At 42.0% G+C, this 24,459-nt stretch overlaps 1 pseudogene; it reads right to left on the bottom strand.

Moving 5' to 3' along the window:
* Nucleotides 1–192: 192 nt before the first annotated feature.
* LOC130378150 (aerolysin-like protein) lies at nt 193–21,044 on the bottom strand (annotated as a pseudogene).
* Between the last annotated feature and the right edge of the window lie 3,415 nt (nt 21,045–24,459).

Here is a 24,459-nt window from a genome sequence, read left to right as displayed (position 1 = left end):
GGCACATGCGCACATGACCAACTTGAGTAACTGGTGCGACAGGCCTGCTATTATAGTAGTAAGATTAGCATCTGACTGGAAGTGTTCAGAAACATATTATCTTTCCAGGCTGTTGGACTGGAAAACTAAATTAACAGCATATGGAATATTTGAACTGAAATTATCATTTACTAAGCTGAAACGTTAAATAATGGCATTAGCTAGACAGAACATTTTTCTGGGAAGACCAGCTCGCTGCCATTCATGCATGTGATTTTAACTGTGGCTGAGTAGGGGAGGTTGATGTCTGCTCGTCCCACTGTCAAATCATCGCTCACGGTCTTTCGTGCCGGGACCGTCACATTGACCTCATCTGATTCGGTTATGGTCTCTGAGGAGTTCATTGTGGACAACAGCACTGCTCCCGTGGTCAAGCTAAATCCACCAGACCCCCCCACCAGTTTCGGGATCCCTGCATGAACAGACATGTTGACGGTGCCCTCCATCTTAGTGGTGGTGCTCCAGGTGGTAGATTGGTCACAGATCGGCTGTACGCACATTTATGCTCTTGAGCTGCAGTAGTGTCGTTTTGATGAGACGACGATTTTATATATTCTTTATTGACCTACATTAAACCACACAGACAGAAAAACCCAAAAAATATGCATAATGTTCAGGCAACACACAAAATATACTTCATAACCAGTACAGAAAATATAAAAATATTATTTATTTAGTCTAACATTTAGACTTTAACACATTATTTATCCCCCGGGGGAGAAATTCAAAAGATTTAAGTGCTGACACTATTTTATTGACCTAATGTAATTAAACAAAAGACATAACTGTCAACCCCATATCAAATGATAATGTTTCTATGGTGGACAGGACTCATCAAGTTGTCCTTTATGGAACGACTAAGTGGGCCAACAAGCATTTGAGCAGAACAAATCTTTCTTAATTTTTCTTTAAAGAAAGCCCCTTGTGACAACTACTGATATAAAAAGGGCTTTATAAAATACTTTTGTTTAATATATAACAGTAATCTGCCCTTTGAAAGATAGGTATAAGACATGCTTTTGTTAGTGATAGGAAGGAGGAAAAATACGTGCAAATCTCTGTCCTGGGCACAACCTACTTCAAAAACAGGTGCTATTCATGCATGAAAATGACTCAATTTCAATAGCTTTTCGGAGTTAACAAAGAAACAGTTAATTGAAATGTATTGGCCCACTTCAGCCAGAATATGGCCTCCTGAGGAGAATATGGCCTCCTGCCATATTCTGACTCAGGTCTTCCACACATAGCAGCACTCACCTGGGGTGTGTACATGGCCACGCTGGGATAGGTCATGTCGGTTAGCACAGACGACTTGATGGCGTTGATGAAGAGGAATCCCAAACAGTCGATGTCTGAGCCAGCGTTCCCCTGCAATCCCAGGCAGACTCCAGACCCGACATCGATAGAGTACTCACATTAACTTTCACAATAATACAATGTTATTTATTTACTCACCAATTGCCTTTATAGTTATTTCTTTATGATGATTGTCAGGTGTAGGGTGAGAAGCTCAGCCATCCGTGAGGAACTCGGATTAGAGCCGCTGCTCCTTTACTTAGAAAGGAGTCAGCTGAGGTGGTTCGGGCATCTGGTAAGGATGCCCACTGGGCGCCTTTCTTGGGAGGTGTTTCAGGCACGTCCAGTGGGGAGGAGACCTCGGGGAAGACCCAGGACTAGGTGGAGAGATTATATCTCAACACTGGCCTGGGAACGCCTCGGGATCCCCCCGTCAGAGCTGGTCAATGTGGCCCGGGAAAGGGAAGTCTGGGGCCCCCTGCTTGAGCTGCTCCCCCCGCGACCCGACCCCGGATAAGCGGTCGAAAATGAGATGATGAGATGAGATTGTCAGGTGCATTTCTGAATTATCCAGGATATTCGATTGTTTTAAAATGGGGGTCATGGGAAAGGAAATAAAATGCCTGAAACACCATATACAATTATGGAAAAGGACATTCTGCAACATATACTGTCCATAGTATATATATATATATACTGTATAAAGTATATAAATTATATGGCAGCATTATTGTGTTATTAAAAGAATGTTTCATATTTATTCATCTATTTATACATTTTACTTTGACAGCTTTGGTTGTCTGTACAAACTATAGTGAATAGTATACATTTACACACATAAATATACATATTTGTGTGTGTGTGTGACATATAAATGTATACTATTCAAAGCAGTACAACAGACAGCGGCGCCACAGAATCAACAATGACCGCCACAGATTGAGATTTTTCTTCCCCCAGCGCAAATTGATCTATTCTATATGGTTGTTTTCCCAGGGGAAAAAATACTATAGTTACCACAGCATTTACTACAATATACTATATATTACTATAGTATACTATAATATTCTACAATATCGTTTGGGATTTACTATAGTAATTTTCCAGACATTGTAGTGTACTATGGTAAATACTACAGTAAGTTACTACAAAGTGTAGTATACTATAGATTACTATACTATACTACAATATAGTGTGGGATTTACTATAGTAATTTTCCAGACATTGTAGTGTACTATGGTAAATACTATAGTAAGTTACTACACAGTGTAGTATACTATAGATTACTATACTATACTACAATATAGTGTGGGATTTACTATAGTAATTTTCCAAACATTGTAGTGTACTATGGTAAATACTATAGTAAGTTACTACAAAGTGTAGTATACTATAGATTACTATACTATACTACAATATAGTGTGGGATTTACTATAGTAATTTTCCAAACATTGTAGTGTACTATGGTAAATACTATAGTAAGTTACTACACAGTATACTATATATAACTATACTATACTACAATATAGTGTGGGATTTACTATAGTAATTTTCCAGACATTGTAGTGTATTATGGTAAATACTATAGTAAGTTGCTACAAAGTGTAGTATACTATAGATTACTATACTATACTACAATATAGTGTGGGATTTACTATAGTAATTTTCCAAACATTGTAGTGTACTATGGTAAATACTATAGTAAGTTACTACACAGTATACTATAGATAACTATACTATACTACAATATAGTGGGGGATTTACTATAGTAATTTTCCAGACATTGTAGTGTACTATGGTAAATACTATAGTAAGTTACTACACAGTATACTATAGATAACTATACTATACTACAATATAGTGTGGGATTTACTATAGTAATTTTCCAGACATTGTAGTGTACTATGGTAAATACTATAGTAAGTTACTACACAGTGTAGTATACTATAGATTACTATACTATACTACAATATAGTGTGGGATCTACTACAATAATTTTCCAGACATTGTAGTGTACTATGGTAAATACTATAGTAAGTTACTACACAGTATACTATAGATAACTATACTATACTACAATATAGTGTGGGATTTACTATAGTAATTTTCCAGACATTGTAGTGTACAAGCGGTCGAAAATGAGATGATGAGATGAGATTGTCAGGTGCATTTCTGAATTATCCAGGATATTCGATTGTTTTAAAATGGGGGTCATGGGAAAGGAAATAAAATGCCTGAAACACCATATACAATTATGGAAAAGGACATTCTGCAACATATACTGTCCATAGTATATATATATATATACTGTATAAAGTATATAAATTATATGGCAGCATTATTGTGTTATTAAAAGAATGTTTCATATTTATTCATCTATTTATACATTTTACTTTGACAGCTTTGGTTGTCTGTACAAACTATAGTGAATAGTATACATTTACACACATAAATATACATATTTGTGTGTGTGTGTGTGTGTGTGTGACATATAAATGTATACTATTCAAAGCAGTACAACAGACAGCGGCGCCACAGAATCAACAATGACCTATGGTAAATACTATAGTAAGTTACTACACAGTATATAGATAACTATACTATACTACAATATAGTGTGGGATTTACTATAGTAATTTTCCAGACATTGTAGTGTACTATGGTAAATACTATAGTAAGTTACTACACAGTGTAGTATACTATAGATCAGCCGTTCTCAATCTGTGGTACGCGTACCACTGGTGGTACGCGAGCGCCCTCTAGTGGTACGCGGAGTATGAACGATTTTTTGAAGCAATTTTTTGAAGTTGAAGCAACCGTTTCTGATATCTGGGGAATCGATAACTCGAGTACTACTCGTTACAAATGAACTCGGTTGGTGGACAGGCAAACTCGAGTTTGCATTCACACAAACAAACAAAGTTTTCTGAAGCAAATGTATCAATTTTCTGTGCGGCGCCACTAACGCATGCCGTGGGCACAAAGCAAATTAAATGTATCCATTTCTGTGTGGCGCGTTCCGTGCCGTGTGCAGGCACGGCAGAATTCAAAAAGTTAAGAGATGGCGGTTAAAGCAAAGCGCAGCGAAGAATTGAAATAGGCCTACTTTAAAGAAATAGGAGATCATAAGGTGAAATGTAAAATATGCCAAGCGAAATCGAGCTACCAGAGTAGCTACTACAAGTAGGCTACTAGGCGGCAACATATGCTCCTGAAACACAACGGTGAGTTCGGGAAAGCAGACCCGCAGCAACCAAGTGTGTCGGCTATGTCGGCTACGCAGCCGTAATCCCGGCCGTGTAGAGAAGATCACAACGCGTAATCCATAGTCCATTTGCTGCCGTTTTATTTGCATCTTTAAATTATTTGCAATGGTTAGGCTACTTGTTTCGTTTTAGTTTTTCGTTTAGTCGGAGAAAAGTGGACAGAGTTGCCTGCGGAAGCGATGTCTGAGATGCAGAGACCGCTTGCTACCAGTGTCAGTTTCGTACGGTGTGGAATGAGAGCTCGGGAAGGCACTATTGCGCAAGTACGCCTGCGTGCTTGCGCAATAGCATACTGCCCGAGAATGCAGTATCTCTGTCAAATCTGTCCCTGGGAAAAGTAACGTTGCTTGCGCCGAATTGAAAAGGAAACCGCTATAATGAAATAGCGGTAATATTTCCACATTAATTGATAAAATAACAGGGGATGGGAAGGGGGGATGGCTGTTTCAGAAGGGGGATGATTTTGATCATTTTAATTCCAAAGGGGGATGCCATCCCCCCTCAACTTGCGTGCTGGAAGCAGGTTGGATACTGAACCAAGTCTGAGGCTAAAGCTAACCTCAATCGACCCAGACATCACACCCCTCCCACTAAGCATGATAGGCCTAATTTTCATGTGTGCCTGAGTACATTCTCCTTCAAACCTAAACATAGTTTATATTCTGACCTTATGGCACTTACTGCAGTATTTTTTAATACTGAATACGTTGTTTTTCTATGATACACTTGTTCTTACTCATGATAGTTTGATTACAGTGTTATCGCAGTACACATGATTTCTCTCTTTGCTGCGCATGATTACTTATAACAGGATTGTGTGACTCCAGTATTTAAATATTCATGTTCAATTCTTTGAATGTTTTGATGCAGTACAATTTACCTCACATGATTGGTTGACTGCAGTTGTTAAAATTTATATTCAGTGCTCTGAATGCTTTAATGCAGTATACTTGTTAATAACCTCACTAGATTGACTGGTATGTTATATGCCAGATGATATCCCCATTTGCTGGGTAGCCCTATTGAGGCAGTTGTTCAATTGTTAGTATTATCCCGTTGCAAGTGTTTAAATACAATACATGAGTTATAGACAGTTGGTTGCTTCAGTCAAGTCAAGTTATGTGAATAATAAATCGTGTTATTAATATTAATGCCTTCTGTGTAAACTCTATGTAGTTATAGGATAGGCCTACGCACTTTATTTTAGTTCCAGTGGTACTTGGAGAGCCAAATCATTTCTAAGGTGGTACTCATGGTAAAAAGTTTGAGAACCACTGCTATAGATTACTATACTATACTACAATATAGTGTGGGATTTACTACAATAATTTTCCAGACATTGTAGTGTAGACAACTATAGATTACTATAGTTAACCATAATATACTTTTTTTAATATATATTTTCATTATTCTGTAATTTGTCCTGAAATGAATATGTGAAACATAAGCCAAATATTTGTATTATGTGGAGATTTTATTGTAGAAACATAAACCACAGATAAATATAAAACATAATGCACAACATGCATAGGCTACAACAGCCAGAATATAATAACAATGAAAGAGAGTACAATTGAAGCCTTACTTAGTTCAAACATTTTCTAATACAGGCATCTGGATAAGAATAATTGACTCATCGGGTACGTAGCAAAAGCATTTGCACAAAATATCATTAGGTTTGCAAAGAAGTATTTCATGGGTCTTTCTGAACTTCACAATTTGCTTAGCAGTATTCACCTTAGCAAAATTATCATAGATTCTTAATTGTCTGGAATCCTTTTTGAATCTAAAAATGTGTAGGTACACCTCTTCACACTTGCATGCTGATAAGCGACCACAATTGATCTTACAAAGTAGTATGGATTTAATGCTACCCTGCTCTCCGTTTTTTAGAGCCACACAAGAATTATTGCGTTTAAAATTTGCTACAAACATTTCAGTGGTGTATAAAGTGTGGTGGATGAAACATCTCTTGAATTCTTTGACACTGGCCTCTATATAATTTCCAAAGAGAATGGACTCCCCCACTGTAATTACTCTTGTTGTGTAATTCCTGACAACGCGAGCACCACTACCTACTTTGTATGATTTTAACACTGTATTGTCTTTGTTAACAAGTTTGTTGAAAAGATCACAGACATCATCACTGGCATTGTTGAATAATTCAGTGTGGTGCATTAGTGTTTTTGTGTTAAAAAATCTCTTAAAAATTTGTTCAGGGACTGCCTGTGTACCATTGAACATTTCAAGAAGAGTGCCAATTGTGTCTTCATAAACAAATGAAGAGTTGGCCCACAGCGGACCACACATGTCAACTGCGTTGCTAAGATGGGTTAAGCAGTGAACATTATAAGATACATAACATTTTCCATAAAGCTCTTGTACCTCGACAACAAAACGTGTAAGACAAGAGGAAGCATGCAAAAGATCAGCTTTTTGGATATGATCCTTGAGGAGTGTGTAGATGGCAAAGGCAAGTAATAGCCAGTGATTATAATAAACCGGGGGTAAAACTGTTTTCAAAATAATGGGGGAATAAAATAAAAGAAATGCCCTCCATTCAGATGCCTTCCCAGTAGTGTCGCTTCGGACAATGACCTTGGACATCTTTTGACTTCATGTGGTGGGTGTATGGTGAGGAGAGAACTGTCAATCGGTTGGATTATTTTCGGTTGTAAATAGAATGGTAAAGCAGAGTTTTTTTAATCACACCAAATACTGACAAATTGTTCTGTTACACCAAGGCAAACACTATGCATATATTCTGGGACAAAATGTTTGATAATGTCGAAATTAGGCAGTAGCAGCAGTTGACTAGGTCCCTTAACCCCATTAACATCTGTGTCTGATTGTATTGCAGCAGATGCCTGATGGGTAGTCTGATCATGTGTTCATAGTTGAGGATTCGCAGTAGAGTGAGGATATACACGTGTAAACCCTTTTCCCTTTGGTTCTATTTCTCCGATATGCAGACAAAACCCACACCCATATCTGCCGTTAAATTGTTTCATGTCCTGTACCATGGCACGGGCTGGCGCATCACATATGCAGACACCTGGGGCAACTTTTGTGGTGTGTTTATGACCAGTGTTGTCATGCCAAGAAAACCCTTCTGTGAATAGATCTTGTAAAAAACAGTGTTGGCATTTCGGGTTTAGAGCTAAACCAAAGGGAATGTAGAAGAGCATACTTTCCACGGATAGTAGATGGAAGTTCATTGACTGTGCAGATAATAGGCCAAATTGAGTAATTGGATGATTTCAAAACTGAAGCCCCATCAATATTAAATGAAAATGAAATGTTGTCAAGGGTATCAACAAAGGTTTTAAGTTTTGAGGCGTACATACTTCCACTGTAAATGTCCCCCATGCCTAGGGCCGACGGACTGCGGGGGAAAGTGAGGCAGTCGTGGGGGGGCCCAAGGCAGAGGGGGGGCCCATGGCAATAAAAAAAATAAAAAAAAATAAAAAATTGAATTATCCACCAGCCCATAGTGCTAGGAGTCGCACACGGCAACGTCTCCCCCCCCCCCCCCCCCCCCCACCGTCAACAATTGTTTTGTTGTCTACCACCCCCCCCCCCTCAACAATTGTTATCTACCACCCGCCCCCACCCCCATCAACAATTGTTCTCTACCCCCCCATCAGTACCTCTTGTATAGGGGCCCAGGATTTGGTGCAACGGCCCTGCCCATGCCCATATTTGTTTTGTCATCGTTTAAGAACTTGTAGAAAGAGCTTCTTCAGTTGTTGCCGTAAGGGCATTTTGAGAAAATAATACCCTTCATTTTTGTTTACTCTTTGATCAACATTTCCGTCACTGCAGCAAGGGGTAAACAACTTACCTATATATTGCGAGCAAATTTTACAGTAATGGTGAATTTCGAATTGTTTTGCCAAATTAAAGAAAGATTTGTCAAAGTAGTATTTACTTGTGGGGGCACATCCAGGTGCTACAATATTTAAAAGATCGAACAAATCTTTTAATCCACTGCCACTAATGCTGTGCTTCAAGATGAAGGCCAGAATGAGGCACAGTAGCTGTCCACGGTTAATTGATGCACCAGAGTAGATGGGTTGCTCTTGGATTTCAGGATCGTTGAAGATGTTCTGTGCAAAGAGATGCAGACAGAAACAATGCATTGCATTTCGTAACTCATGATTTTATTGTCGTTAGTTCATCACACAGAATAACATCTCCAATCACAAAAATACTCACTGTGAAACACTGCTCATCGTCATCCATTTCAGCCGATTCTGTTTAATTTGTTCCATCCTCTGGTGTCAAATCAAAAGTGTTAAATTGAAAATGAGTGTCAAAGTTCTGTGCATGTTCAGACCCAGACCCACAGTTCTCGAGTTATTACCATAAGTGGTCGAGTTGTAAAAAAAAGCCAGGGGGGATGGTGGATATTAACTTTTAGGGACAGATCATTTGTGATGATGACAGCATATGGTGGGAGACCAACGGTGTGATAATAATAATAATTATTATTATGTTATTACATATTTTTGGGGATAAAATAAGAAAGATGACTACTGTCATGTCATCGCTCTCATTTTATCCCCAAAAACGCAGCTGATCGGACGTATCACACGATTCGGAGGCATACATCACATTAAGGATATTAAAAACTGATTCTTATTCTTCAAAAATTCATTCGGCAAAGAAGGGAGACTCGCGTTAAACACGGGTTGGAATGAAAGGGAGAAAAGGGGACAGAGTTGCCTGCGGAAGCGATGTCTGAGATGCAGAGACAGGTTTGACGGTGTGGAATGAGAGCTCGTGAAGGCACTATTGCGCAAGTACGCCTGCGTGCTTGCGCAATAGCATACTGCCCGAGAAGGCAGTATCGCTGTCAAATCTGTCCCTGGGAAAAGTATATCGTTGCACTAGGGTTGCCGCGGTATACAGTATTACTGATGTTAGCGGTGTCGAGGACACACCGGCAACACAGTTATTTTTATTTATTTTTTCCAGTAATAAAAAAAAAATCTGTAGAAATTAATAATATAATTATAATTAAGAAAATATTTTTTTTATAATAATAGATAGATATAATAATAGATGTGAGCTGTGGTAAGTTTGAAATCTATGCAGTTCGTCTGCTGAATGCAATAGGCAATGAAAGGAAAAAGGCAGAAGAAATGAGCCAATCTGGATAAGGTGACACTGTGACGTATCGTTGTCAAACTATTATTCATGGCCCTGCCCACTTGGTTGGTTCGTAACCACCCACAAGAATTCTGAAGGAGTCGTGATTGAGCTAGTGCTAAATGCTAATACGTGTATGGTAGTTGCTTAGTTCGTAGTAACAGGCTAGTTACAGAATTTTGAATGCAATGGCAGAACGACATCGAAGTACATGAACTGCGACATGCTGCCTGCCGCCGGTTGCCGCGGCGCGAGGCACCACCGCCGCGAAGCACCACCGCCCGGCAGCGAGCAGCCGGGCGGTGGTGCCTTGCGCCGGCAGCAGGCAGCAGGCTATGGCAAGCCGAGTGTGCCACAATTCGACTTCAATTAAACGCGTTCTGAAACGCCAGCACGCGTGCCCAGAACGCGTTTTGGTTTTCCAGAACGCGTTCCGGCGTTTCAGCGCGCGAGTGGGGGTTATCTCAGCCATGGTTGAGAATGAATTGGGGGAAAGGAACTTTGGCTTTGACTCCCTGAAGTCATGAACCACGACATGGAGGAGAAAGGGATTGTTGACCGCGGTCGTCTCCCGCCGGAGCCTCGCTGCCGATGGACCACCGCCTCGGCTTCAGGATGCGGTGATTAGCGCTGACCGCTGCTGAGGCGGCGGGAAGCAGGGCTCAAGCGGGATACATTCGCGGCCAACAATCCCTTTCTCCTCCATGTCGTGGTTCATGTAGCCTACTTCAGGGAGTCAAAGCCAAAGTTCCTTTCCCCCAATTCATTCTCAACCATGGCTGAGATAACCCCCACTACGGGTCTAGTTGTAGAAATACCATAGACGAGAGTCCGACGTGTTATGCAATAACACCAACAGCAGAACGGTTATCCAAATAACAAGGAAGTGTACAACACTTGCGTTACAGACCTGGAGCTCTGCTCTATATCTAAATAATATCATATAATACATAGATATCTATATCAAATAATACATCACGGCCAAAAGCTGTGTGCGCATCCAGACGATATAATGAATCACAAAGGACTTCGTCGGGTTCTCCGACGTCTCTGGTTCTTCCACTTCCACATCAATCTGAAGTAGACGCGGTCGTTTGAGATTCATAATAACCTATCGTCTGGAGGCTCACATAGCTTTTGGCCGTGATAATATATATTATATATTATATGATATAGATATCTATGTATAATATGGGTTTCTAAGAGACATTGCGATACATCCACCGTAAACAGAGCGCATGGTACTGTGGCTACAAGCTGCTCAGGGCCAGGTGATAATATTATATATTATATGATATAGATATCTATGTATAATATGGGTTTCTACGAGCCATTGAGATACATCCACCGTAAACAGAGCGCATGGTACTGTCAGTCAGTGGCTACAAGCTGCTCAGGGCCACACCCCCACCCCCCTCCTTGACCTGCCTTGACACGCCCACCGTATACAGAGCGCATGGTAGTGGCTACAAGCTGCTCAGGGCCACACCCCCACCCCCCTCCTTGACCTGCCTTGACACGCCCACCGAAACAGCGCGTTTGGGGGAAGCTCAATGTGCGACTGTTTCGGAGTGACTGTAACTCTGCACCACGGCTGAATTTCGGGGACGTCTTTGAATACTGTGTTTGTGGCCCACTAATACCTATATTAAAGCATCATAAAATAGAATGGCATGGGATCTTTAAGCATATTAACAAGATTAGATTTGAGTATTCATCTCCTGTTCCGCCTGCATTGTCTACTCGCTCAGGCTCATCCCCCCTGCTGACCTCTGTTGTACAGTCTTGAAGAAACCCTTAACTCTATGTACATCTTCTGTTTGTCATAGGATCATGTCAGCTGAACTCAATTAATGAAACCAGGAATGAAGTAAGATCCACTAATGCAATAAACTGTCTGCACTTAATGTTCTACCTACAATTAAAGTTTTTATTTCCTAACTCTATAGTATAGGGATAGATACAGCAATATATTCCTGTAATCTATCAGCTGTAAGCTTTGTACCCTCTAACTGGCTTCTGTAATTGCGCAGGTGTATGTGAGTCAGTTTTGTTTTTTTAATGGAATTTTTATTTTCAGTGCCATCACCCATCTTGTGAGCTGTTGAGGGAGAACAACCACAGGCTGCAGAGGGAAAATGATTTTGTCAAGGCAAAAATAGCAACATTGAAATGTAATGCTATTGTTGAAAGCTTCGTTTTTTTTTACACAAGGGTATTTCTGTTTTACATGTTAGCTAAAAGGCTATTATGAATCCTTTGCTCAGTGCTGCCAGACGTTTTGCAGAAGATGGAGGAGTTTCTTCGCTCAGCACCAATACCGACACCTCACCAATACCAAGACCAAGACCAAGACCAAGACCAAGACCAAGACCAAGACCAAGACCAAGACCAAGACCAAGACCAAGACCAGAACCAACACTATCACCAGCACCAACAGCAGTTCCACCACCAGCAACAGAAGACCCGAAATCCTCCACTCTTCAAGACAGTCTCACTTCTATTTAGCACTCTTTCCACAACCTTCACCTACGGCTCAACTCTAAAAAGACAAAATGCATACTTTTCAATCGAAAAAACAACACCTCCAGCCCCCCCAAGATCGTTTGCGCTGACAACTCTGAACTGGAGTTTGTCAAGTCCTATAAATATCTAGGGCTTTGGCTGGACTCTTCCCTTTCATTCTCCACCCATATTAATAATATTCAGATTAAAGTGAAAGCCAGATTGGCCTTTCTCTTCCGTAACAAAGCATCCTTCACACGCTCTGCTAAACTTACACTTGTAAAAATGACCATTCTGCCCATCGTTGACTATGGTGATACAATCTATAAAATGGCTTCAAAAACAGCGCTACACAAAATGGACGTTCTTCACCATTCAGCTATCCGCTTTGCCACCAATGCTCCCTTTAATACACACCACTGTGAACTTTTCAAACTGGTGGACTGGCCCTCGCTCCAAACCCGTCGACTCCGACATTGGCTTCAGTTTATTTATAAGACACTCCTGGGCAAGACCCCGTATTACCTTTCCTCCCTTCTCCATCTCTCTAGAAGCACTTACCGCACAAGATCATCTGAGCTTATCAAACTCATCAACCCACTCACCAGGACTACCTTCGGCCGAAACTCCTTTCATTTTGCAGCAGCTTTTGACTGGAACCAAATTCAAGACACCCTCAAACTTACAGCTTTCATATCACAGTCTGCCTTCAAGCAGAAACTTAACTATGTCTTAGTAGACCCCCCCTGCTCCTGTTGATTCCACTGTTTCTCATTTGCATTACACCCTTCACACACAATATAACATTGACCCATCTTAATGATTATTATTATTTATTGTGCATTGGTGTTTTCTATTTTCTTTCTGTACATAGGCTATGTATTTGTATATCCGTTTTATATTTGTCTAAATTAGTCATGCTTGTGTTTTTGTTATGTGTACCTTTTATTCCTGGTGGGGCCTCTTGGACCAGATCATTATTGTAAATAAGAAACTGTTCTTAATGTTTTATCTGGAAAAATAAAGGTTAAATAAAATAAAAATAACGAGTAGGTATATAGAAATGAGAAAAGATGTTGGTTGAGTGATACCCTCATTCTCATGCTCATCTTTCGTGTATGTGTTTGTGTGTGTGTGTGTGTGTATTCCCACAGATGCTGCAAAGTTGAAGTTCACCTACGTAACTGATACGAACATAAAAGCATTTATACGACAAAAGCTGAACAATGCTGCCAAATTTAAGAAACAATAAATGATCAACTGTTTAAAGAAAGAAACTTTTGTTCTATTTTTTTTTTATTTTAGCAGTCTGTAGAAAACACTGTGTTAATGGTGGTTGTAAGCCTAATTTATGTGCAGTGAATTATTGTTACAGCACTATGGTTAAAAATGGCAACAACAAAAAGTGATACAGTTGAAAATATCCATTAGGTAAAGTACAATGACATAGTTAAAAGAACAACAAAGTACTGCATAATGCAGTTATTGTAATGCAGTATATATAGTACTATGGGGTCGTAATTGTAGTATTCTATAGCAAAATAAAAGTATGATAAAAGTTCTGTAATTTACTTCAGTAGATTGTAGTTTATGTAGTAAACTGTAGTAGTATATAATGTAGTATACTGTAGTAATAAAACTGCAGTTTTCTGTAGTATACTATAGTTTACTGTAGTAGTATATATGTGGTATACTGTAGTAATAAAACTGCAGTTTTCTGTAGTATACTATAGTTTACTGTAGTAAAACTACTATAGTAAGGTTCAAAAACACTACAATATTTACTATAGCATATAAAGGGTGTACTGTAGTTTATTTACTATAATAAACTATAGAATTTTCTGTAGTATACTATAGTTTACTGTAGTAAAACTACTATAGTAAGGTTCAAAAACACTACAATATTTACTATAGTATATATAGCAGTGGTTTTCAAACTGTGGGGCGCGCCCCCCCTGGGGGGCGCCAGAGTTCTTCAGGGGGGGCGCGACGTGAGAAAAAGATAAACCCGAAAAAAACCTGAAAGTCGATGATTCAAATCATCAGTCGTACTTCAACTGTAGAAGTAACATAACTGAATCAATTTTCAACCGTTTATCTTCGTGCAAACCATTTAACATATCTACACACTTTTAGAATTTCGATATCATTTAAAATGTCTTCAGAATCACAGTTTTAGTTTCATACCGCTTCGTTTTCAGCTGTTTTCATTGAAGACGTCAGCCCATTCTGATACACCTACTTCTAGACATCGTAACTCATTCCTTTTCCAACCGTTTACCATCGTTCAAACCATTAAACAAATCTACACACTTGTATCTGCAATACTATATAAACGGAATTTTGATAGCATTTATACTTTTTTCAGAATCACAGTTTTAGTTTCTTACCGGCATCGTTTTCAGTTGCTTATAATAATTTAGGTCACCATAGCAACGCCGGTAAACAAACCCCGCCGATTAGTCTAATCTCTGGACTGAAAATGCAGATCTGATTCGACTGGCAGTTTACACAGATTAAGATGTTCAAATGTATTTAAAAAAGGTTAAACTAAAACATGCTTAGATAAAGTTGTTAAATTGTGTTCAGAAATGTGTTTAAAAACGCACAAAGATGTTGTAATGATTAAAAAATATGTTTCAAATGTTAAAATTATGATCAGAGATGTTTAAAATGTGTAAAATAATTAAAATAGCTTTCAAAACACAGGTATTTAGAAAAAAAAAATGGGGGGGGGGGGGGGGGGGGCTCAGCTGAAATTTTTTCTCTGAGGGGGGGCTCACTCTCTCACACTTTGAAAACCCCTGATATATAGGGTATACTATAGTTTATTTACTATAGTAAACTATATTTTCTGTAGTATACTATAGTTTACTTTAGTAAAACTACTATAGTAAGGTTCAAAAACACTACAATATTTACTATAGTAGACCTATATATAGGGTATACTATAGTTTATTTAACATAGTAAACTATAGAATTTTTTCATGTCCCTTAACTCCATCTCTGGTATGTCAGATGCTTAACTTTGTTTACTTGAGCTCCTCTTACATTGGTTTTAATTCCTTCTTCAGTCAGATCAGTTGGTACACTAGATATAACTCCCATAACTCTCCCTCTTTCTTCCCATATCTGCGGTATAATATTCTTTCCCATCAGTATTTTGCACCTCATTAGACCAACCTGTTGATCTTTATCCCTACAAACAATCATCAAGTTTCCATCCCTTAGTGTTCTAACAGCATGCACCTCACCTACTAGTTTATACACAGCATCGCTAATTTTTAAAGGATCCATTGCACCCGGAGTTTGGAATCGAATGATAACCTTTATTTAATTCGGTTTGCCTTCATCTTTGTTTTCACGTGTTTTCCTTTTCTTCCCTCTTCTTACAGTATCCCAATTTCCATCCTCTAAATGGATTAGATTCTCTGTATTACTTAATTCATCCTTCTCTTCCTCAAGCTCTTCAAGCTCCTCATACTCTACCGCACTTGATTAACTTCCTTCGTCATTTCCTGTCCCTCCTGAATCTGCCATCTCTCGTCCAGTCACAGTCCGAGTCCGATCAGCGGGTCCAAACACACGCCTCATTGGTCCAGCCGGACGTCAATGACCAAGCTTCTCCACTGCCACCGATTTCGACTCTGGAGTCAACCCGTGCTTTTATCAGATCTGGCTCAGTGTCATGACGGTTGCCTCACCTGATTGGTTAATCCTTTTTTCTCACCAAGGGATGCCATCCCATGGGACATACAGTGTGCAATGTCGTGTTTTACCTCGTATTCAGTATTTAACATTTAGAGGGGCGCATTTTGAAATGCTCACTGAGACGAGAAAATGTGTAAGAAATGACAGCAACACGGCACCAAAGAATAACCCGAAACTGTTAATATAATGTTTTTATTGGATGTCTAAAAAACAGGGAAGCCTGACTTCCCTTGGCCTCCGGGAGAAAACGCTACAATTATAATTTCTATAATTGTAGGTTGTAGGCTGGTGATCATGTATTAGCCCTACAATGTAGGGCTAATACATGATCACCAAGTACAACCTACAATTATAGAAAGTATGTCAAAAGTAGGCCTAGATGATTCATTTGAAGGATGTGGTGTTTGAATATGTTATTTTGTCCTTGACCCTGATTCAATGAGCATCTGTTATCAGGCCGTAAACCAACAGACCTAGCCAACAATAGGCCATTGGAAATAAGCATCTGTCTTTGGCTAGTGACTTAAATCGCCCAAAAAAATTATAAATTGCATGACTGAATATTGTGTCGTTCTCAGCATGGAAAATGAATACAGAGCCGAAAGGAAAAAGCTAACCGGCCATGTTTCAAACTTTTGAGCACTAAAGTAAACCCAGCTTTGGCCTGTGAGTGGCACTAAAGATTTCAAATCGGGCCCCGAAATTGATATGAGGGTGTCTTTCTTGCGGGTTTGAAATGTTTGGTTTCATGTCCTATGCTGCCACCTGCTGCCAAACCATAACCTTGAAATGCGTAGTAGCGTAGTAGTTTCGGCAATCAGATATTTTATGATGATTGAATGTTCCTGTTACTCCCGTCAGGGAAAAGGTTCAGATCAAAAAAGGCACGCACCTCCAGGATGGCAAAGAGCTTCTATCCCTGTGCAATAAGGCTCCTCAACAGCTTGACCACCCCACTCCCCACCCCCCTTCATCTCCCCCCGCCCCCGGCCCAGCCCTCCCTGCCCCCCATGGACTGCACTCTATGACTTGATGCACCTTAATATGGAGATATGGAGATATATTGCTTTTATTATTTTTATTATTATTTTATGTATGATATTTATGAATCTATTTATTAATTGTTATTTATTATTATTTAGCTGTGTAAGTCTGGTTGCCTCTACTGTCTCGTTGTCTTTATGGCAATGACAAATAAAGTACTTTGAACTTTGAAATGTTGAATATTATACTTTGCAATGTTCATATGCACATGCATATGAACGCATGCATTCATATGTGTGATTCACTGATGTCCTACTCAGGTTGGTTTAATCCTCACACGGTCACATCACACCTGGTGCAATTTTCAGTATCAGTAGCATGCATACGCACAGGGGCGTAGCTTGGGCCGGGGCTAAAAAGTGGTACCAAAAAACGTAAAGAGAAGAAAGACCTGGCGCGCAATTCGAAATGTTTGCACAGCGTTTTTCCTGTACCTCACCATACCAGTGACAGTAGCCACGGCAGAGCGGTCATTTTCCAAGCTCAAATTGATAAAGACTTCTCTAAGGAGCGCCATGGCACAGTAGCGATTGAGTGTATTGGCCATACTCTCAATCGAGAATGAAAGAGCAAGGAAATTGGATTTCACCTCTATTATCAACAAGTTTGCTGAACAGAAGGCACGCAGAGTTAACTTCTGAACGGGTAAGAGCAGTTGTTATTTTATTATTGGTTATGGCCGCTGTGCCATGTAGGAGTATGTTACCATTGGCCATTTTGATTAGGCCATAGTTGTGCTGTTTGGGAAATGTAGTTGTGTGGTCAGCTGAATGGAGTATTTATGTTTTGTTTTTGATAGTAGGCAGTGTGTTGCAAATACAGTGTACGTGGTCCTAATAATGTTTCCGTGATTTTGACGTGTGATCTAGGGATGCTAAGTCTCTGTCCATGGTTCTGATGATGATTTAGCGTTCTCTCGTTGTGGCGGCTGTTGGCTTAGGCCCTATGGGGGAGTGGATGCATTGTGTGTGTGTGTGTGTGTGTGTGTGTGTGTGTGTGTGTGTGTGTGTGTGTGTGTGTGTGTGTGTGTGTGTGTGGGGGGGGGGGGGGGGGGGGGTCGGGGGTTGTGGGGGGGGGGGGGCCCAGTGCGATCTTGCCCCGAGGCCTAGCACAACTAAGCTACGCCACTGCATACGCAATAATGCAAAGCATCAGTGTTTTGTGATATTTTTGTTTCAAAGATCTGGGGTATCCTGTAGGCTGGTTTTCTATTAAAACACACACAAATTACTGTGAGGTCACAATGCGCTCAATGATACAGTAGGGCCGAGATCGTTTATTGGCCTGTGGCATGTGCCACCGCGACCACTGACATACCATGGCATATGCCGTTCTGGAACGGTAACTGCCATTCTGAAACGGTAACTATCGTTCTGAAACGGTAACTACCGTTCTGAAACGGTAACTGCCGTTCTGAAACGGTAACTGCCGTCGCGACCACTGACATACCATGGCATATGCCGTTCTGGAACGGTAACTGCCGTTCTGGAACGGTAACTGCCGTTCTGAAACGGTAACTGCCGTTCTGAAACGGTAACTACCGTTCTGAAACGGTAACTACCGTTCTGAAACGGTAATGCCATGGCATATGCCTTTCTGGAACGGTAACTACCGTTCTGAAACGGTAACTGCCGTTCAGGTGGAACGGTAACTGCAGTTCCCAACAATGGTATGTGACACCAGCATAACTCCTCCGTATAATTTCAAGACAGGTATTGCCATAAATGTAAAGGTATATATATTTGGTATTTATTGACACAATATCACAACATAACGCCGTAAATAAAGGGATTTACACGTTTCTCTCGTCCGTGCTGTTGTTAGGATATTTCCGATCTGTTTGTTGTTGCTTTTGTAATGACAGATGCTTTTGAAAACAGCCGGACTTGCTCCGGTGACGGTAGTTATAGCCTAGCCTTCTAGGTGGCCATAGAGCTATAGTCTATTGCTTTGTTCCAATATCCATACTATCCGCAGTCATTATACTTTATTTTAGTATGACTTCTTTTTTATATAGTTTGAGTACGTAGTGCGTTGCAATTAAGATCAGGGCGAAAGGAAGTGTAGTGAAAGGACCCGGATGGTATACTCAAAACGGTCAAACCGATGAGTGTGGATTGATGTACACCTTTCGTGCTCCACGGCAGCGATCTTAGCTACGTAGCTGAAGAGGCGGAGCCAGGCTGAGCCAACGTCGGCGCATTGTCTTTAATAGGTCCATGCATTTTCCACGTATCCTGCATTAATGGAGTCATTTTGTTGTTTTAATAGCTTTATAACTACTATGTGTAAAGAGTTCACCGTTCAAAGCGAGATGTTTATTGCGGTTGCGATCGTAGTTTCCGGTTAGTGCACCAGAGCCAGGTCCCTATAGGGGTGGCACTGTAGGCTATGGCTAGACAGTCATCCATTCTTCCACTCGTGTTTTATCAAGATGTTCTAGTAGCGTAGCCTATAATAAAGCCTACTGTATGACTGCTTCAGCTCATAACTATTCAATAGGCCAAATATTAAGTTTTGCATTTGTTCTTATTGGTGTTTAACCAAATAATTTAAGCAGGCCTATAGGTTCCTATCATTTAACCCTGATCCAGTGTCATAAACCTTTCTATATCGACATGATCCAGTGGTATCATGGCATACAGGCCAAAAGTTTTTCCGCTGGCAAGCCAATTATGTTAATCGGAAGTTCCATTTCCTACTGGAACCACCGTTTTTCCGATGGCATGCCACTCATGGAAAATGGTAATTACCAGTTTCTACTGGCACCTACCGTTTGCCAGTAGATATTCCTTTCCTGTGGTATTTGCCCGTTCATACACACATACCACTCATGATTCACAGCTACACAATCATTCTTATAAAAACGGTAGGTGCCAGTAGAAACTGGTAATTACCATTTTCCATGAGTGGCATGCCAGCGGAAAAACGGTAGGTGCCAGTAGAAACTGGTAATTACCATTTTCCATGAGTGGCATGCCAGCGGAAAAACGGTAGGTGCCAGTAGAAACTGGTTGTAATAAAACACGGAATGTCCAGACACAGGTAAGTTGTTACTTCTGACTTTATCCAGGAGCTCTCGGGTTCATGTCCACAGCATATAGGTGAAGACTCACGTGAAAGCCCCTCCCACTGCCGTAACACCCACTGGAGTAAACATCAACAGCTACGTTACGACAGCCGTAAAGCAGAGTACCGTAAACACTCTAATACTCTGACATCTCCCCTTTTTAGTTCTACTTTCCTCAATAAAGTAAACAGATAAACATTCTGTAAAGAACAATGCTATTCTGTAGCAATAAGCAGGACCACATTAAACATCCTGTGAAATGTAAACAATGTCATTCTTCATTAAATATCAATAAACGACATTCAACCCTTGGTCTGTCTTCTGTAGTACTTATATTCAATAAACCTTTAGATTATCAAACGATTATCAAATTACTTTTCACTATAAGATAACAGTTTGCATTCCTGAACTCTTTAATAAGATTTAAAGATATTAAGATTTAAGATATTAAAACACATCAGTTTATAACATTCTATGGAACTCTTTTTCTTTTTATGTGGCTTTACCACCTGGAACTCTTTTATGTGGTTTAAAGGTTACCACACCTGGAACTCTTTTCCCTTCTTCCCACCCAAAGGCCATGAGTGCGAGGACATGTTAACTCACAAGTCCAGTCTGATGACTGGCTAAGAGATCCGTCCAGACCTGGTCTATGACAGATTTTCAGCACCAGCATGCATGCTGACACTGGAGTCCCCCTGCTGTCGATTGATGTCCGGATTGTCCGTGCAAACAGGTAAGACAGGTGCTTTGCCTCCAGGCGGCTGTGGAGCAGGCATCTCCTGCAGGTGGCGCCGGTTGCGCCTGAGTCTTGCCCCCTGCTGCGTCTGGATGATGTAAGAGCGTGGCGTGACACTCTCAGCGGTCACAACTGCAGGAGCTGTCCAGGATTTCTGGTGGTCCAGCTTGGTGAGGACGTTACCACCAGGCTGAAGTGGGGGTAGGGGTCTGGCCCCATGGCGTCTGTTGTACTAGAAGGCTTGCTTCTTCTTCTCTGCCTCGTCCTTCTGCCTGATGCGCTGCCCGTCAGGCCATGAGGGCTGCAGGTTTCTCTCGAGGGTAGGCAGTGTCGTTCGAATCTTCCGGCCCATTAGTAGTTCAGCTGGGCTGGCTCCAGTTGTGCTGCATGGTGTTGACCTGTAGCACATGAGTGCGATGAGAGGGTCGTTCTGTTTCAATATTCGCTTTGCGGTCTGCACCGCCCTCTCTGCGTGACCGTTGCCTTGTGCGTTGTGTGGGCTTGAGGTGACGTGTTCAAAGTCAAGCTCACGGGCGATGTCTTGAAACTCTGTGCTTGTGAACTGCGGCCCGTTGTCGCTGACGACCACATCTGGAATGCCGTAGCGGGCGCATATAGCTTTCAGCTTCAGAGAGACATGAGCACTTGTTGTTGTTTTCATGTGCAATATCTCGATGTATCTCGAGTAGTAGTCTGAGATGATTAAGTAGTTCTGTTTATTATGTTCACATAGGTCCAGAGCTATGCGCTGCCATGGTCTGTCGGGGAGCGGGGTAGAGATCAACGGCTCCTTCTGCTGTGCTCTTCTCAACTCACAGCAGGACTGACATGACAACACCTTGTGTTTCAGTTGTGAGGAGATGCCGGGCCACCAGACAGCGGCGTTTGCCCTGTCCCGACACTTTGAGAGCCCTTGATGTCCGTCGTGGATTCTCTCAAGGATGTCTGCCCTCAGCGTCCCTGGTATCACGATGCGGCTTCCTCTCACGACCATCCCGCCATACTCTGAAAGTTCATCTCTCATAGAGAAGTACTCACGTATGTTACTTGGTACTTGGCATGCGTGTTCTGGCCAGCCGGACCCAATGTACCTGATCACTGTCTGCAGCTTCTCATCAGCTGCAGTAGCTGCTCTGATGTTGTTCATCTTCTGTGGGGTAGCTGGCACGCTGTCCATGACTGCTGCAATGTAGCACTCAACCTCAGAGTGTGTGTCTCTCCCGTCCTCCGCGTTGCTCAGAGGGCTCCGTGACAGTGTGTCTGCCACAACAAGGGTCTTCCCCGGCGCATACGCAGCCACTGGCTTAAAGCGCATGAGCCGCATAAGAAGTCTCTGGCACCTTAATGGAACGTTGTCTAAGTCCTTACTGTTCATTAGTGGGACCAGGGGCTTGTGGTCTGTCACAAGTTCAAAACTCTCCAGGCCGTAGAGGTATTTTTCAAACCGTTCACAGGCCCAGACACTCGCCAGGCACTCTTTCTCAATCTGCGCGTATCTGGTCTCTGCGTCTGTCAGCCTCCTTGAGCAGTATGCGACTGGTTTCCAGTTTTGTCCATGGAGCTGCAACAGCACGCCACCGAGCCCATAGCTGCTTGCATCAGCTGAGACAGCGGTGGGTCTGTTGACGTCATAAAACACTAACACTGGCGATGTCATCAGTAGCTCTTTTAGCTTCTCAAAAGCTGTGTGTTGTGCGGGACCCCAGGTCCAAGCTGTCTTGGACCGGAGCAGCTCGTACAGTGGCTGGCCCACTGTGGACAGGTTCGGCACATATTTACCGAGATAGTTCACCATGCCCAGGATACGTTTGAGCTCGTGGACGTTCTCTGGTGCAGCGAGCTCCCGGATTGCTCGCACCTTTGCTGGATCCGGCCGCACGCCTGTGGCATCGACCACCTGGCCCAGGAAGTTGAGCTGCTCTTGTCTGAGCTTACACTTTTCCTTATTGAGCTTGAGCCCAGCAGACTTGACTCTCTCCAGGACCTTCTGGAGATGGAGGTCGTGCTCTTCCATGTCCTTTCCATACACAACAATGTCATCCATGTAAACTGAGACGCCCTGTAGGCCTTGAAGTGTCTCCAACATTTTCCTTTGGAAAATTTCTGGGGCGCTCGTTATCCCGAATGGTAAGCGCCGGAAACAGTACCTGCCAAATGGCGTAATGAATGTGGTGAGTAGGCTACTCTCACTGTGCAGAGGAATCTGGAAGAACCCAGAGGCTGCATCAAGGCTGGAGAACACCGTTGCTCCACACAGCTCCGCTGTAATCTCCTCTGGTGTAGGTAAGATGAATCTCTCTCTCTTTACCTGTTCATTTAGTTTCTTAAGATCCACACATATACAAACCTTTCCGTTCTTTTTGAGCACGGGCACCATGGGGGCGCACCAATCGGTTGGCTGGGTTACCTCCTCTATGATGCCGTACTCCTCCATGCGGCGCAGCTCCTCCCTGACCTTGGACGTCAGCGGTATTGGGACCCTGCGCGCAGTCTGCACCGCGTACGGGGTGGCGTTGTCCTTGAGCTGTATCCTCACAGGCTCCGTTTTGAGCGTGCCATGCTCTCCAAAGGCACCATGGACCTCCTCGATCCGTTTCACGAGGCCCATCTCAGCTGCAGTGGATCTACTGAGTAAGTTGTTGACAGACTTTCCTCTAATAACATACACTGGGAATGAGTATGAGTTCTTCTTGTATGTGGTGTTAACTTGAAATTGTCCTTTACAGTCTAATTGACCCCCTGGGCTGGTCAAAGATACACTAGTCTGCTTCAGTTCTCTCTCTGGAATGAGCATATTGAAAGTCTCTTCACACATTACACTAGCATCAGCCCCAGTATCGATCTTAAACTTAACAGGAGTTGCACCCAGCAGAAGTTGCACTGTCCACTCATCACTCGCGTTTGCATTCACTGATCCCAGGAAGTATTCACTCTGCTCATCTGCCTCTGTTACTTCCCTCACCGCTTTGGTTTTGCACTGGCTCTGCCAATGTCCGTTCCTGCCGCATTTGTTGCAAGCTGAATTGCGAGCGGGGCATCTCTCTGGATCCTTGTGCTCTGTTTTCCCACACCGGCTGCACTTCCTCCCGTGCTCCGTCTTTCCCGCATTCTCGGCGTTGCGCTGCCATTTTATATTCGTCTTCCGCGCGCCCCGCACCTCTTGTACGGATGCCGTGGCTGCCATGGCCTCTGCTGCCTGCGCACTGATCTGCATGTTCACTGTCTCTGACTGGCGAACAGACTGTATAGTCTGCGCCAGTGTAAGATCCGCCATGAGCTGCAATTTACGAGACTGCTCTTTATCTTGAATCCCCACCACGATTCGGTCCCGAATATTTTCATCTCTACCCTCCCCGAACTCGCAGTGTTCTGATAAATCATAGAGAGCCCTGATGAAAGTCTCTGACGGCTCGCCAGGCCGCTGCACGCGCTGGTGGAAAACAGCACGCTCATGGATTACATTCCGCCGCGGGAAAAAGTACTCGTCGAACTTCTCCATCACTATATTGTAATTATTCTGGTGTCCTGGGTCAGTAAAAGTAAACGACTTGAAAATATTTTCCGCTTCACTCCCCATTGCGTACACCAGGGAACACACTTGTACTTCACCCGACTTCTTGTTGAGCTCCGTAGC

The sequence above is a fragment of the Gadus chalcogrammus genome, unplaced genomic scaffold (assembly GCF_026213295.1).
Source record: "Gadus chalcogrammus isolate NIFS_2021 unplaced genomic scaffold, NIFS_Gcha_1.0 GACHA068, whole genome shotgun sequence".
Lineage (NCBI taxonomy): Eukaryota > Metazoa > Chordata > Actinopteri > Gadiformes > Gadidae > Gadus > Gadus chalcogrammus.
This window is presented reverse-complemented; position numbering and strand designations above follow the sequence as displayed.